Source organism: Anneissia japonica, unplaced genomic scaffold, assembly GCF_011630105.1.
Source record: "Anneissia japonica isolate Jap-2015-1 unplaced genomic scaffold, ASM1163010v1 scaffold288142_len361356_cov169, whole genome shotgun sequence".
NCBI lineage: Eukaryota > Metazoa > Echinodermata > Crinoidea > Comatulida > Comatulidae > Anneissia > Anneissia japonica.
Genome location: NW_022753229.1, coordinates 111,063 through 111,859, shown reverse-complemented (window position 1 = coordinate 111,859; position 797 = coordinate 111,063). Strand labels below are relative to the sequence as shown.

General features: G+C 38.0%; 1 protein-coding gene across 1 annotated transcript in view; it reads right to left on the bottom strand.

Moving 5' to 3' along the window:
- The window catches only part of LOC117122773 (lactadherin-like), a 42,107-nt gene that overhangs the window by 3,493 nt on the left and 37,817 nt on the right, over positions 1–797 (bottom strand). The gene's annotated exons all lie outside the window — the stretch shown is intronic.

Genomic DNA, 797 nt, shown 5'->3' with positions numbered 1-797 from the left:
TACTCGTACCAACGTCCGCACGTCGCGCTAGCCTTATCCTACTCTAGGCCTAGACTAGCTAGGATGGTATAGGCCTAGCCTTGAAGGGACGAAGGTCCCAATGAAAAACAACGCCGCTCTTTGATAGCCAACATTGTCTATTTAACATCACAATAATTCATTATTAGACCTATAGTTGTTTTTTGAATTGTACTCCGCAAATCTCAGCCGACACCTTGCACAACTGGCTAACGTCTCTATCTATTGTCGTGACGTCATGGCTCGCTGGCTCACACTTGTGATATGTCTCGCACTTGTGATCAAATAACACGCTGGCTCGCACTTTGGCAACACTCTTTGGCAGTCAACTCGCCCAGAAAACCCGCCCCTGGAAACTTGCCCCATAAAAAAAAATGTGCACTTCCTAGACCATGCAGTCTTCAAAATAAAAATTGTAACCTTTGGTAATCAACTACATTCTCCACATACATAGACATTTTTGAAACTTTATTAAGAAAAACCTAAACCATAATTCACTACACTATAGGCCTAGACACTTTTTTTGACAAAAATGAAAAATTACGACTTTGTTACCCAATGAGAAGTGTTCTAATATAGACAATGTGTCGTGTCTCATTATTTGTTATAGTTTTATTATTCATTATTTTCACTTGACTCGCATAAATAATTTTTGTTCGAAGAACATTTATATGCAGTTGTACTTCGCAGCACTTCACTTGCAATTTGCAATTTCTAGTTTAATCGATTTTAGAGTCTACTAGAAAATACATATAATTTTTTTTTTCTCCCCGACAAAT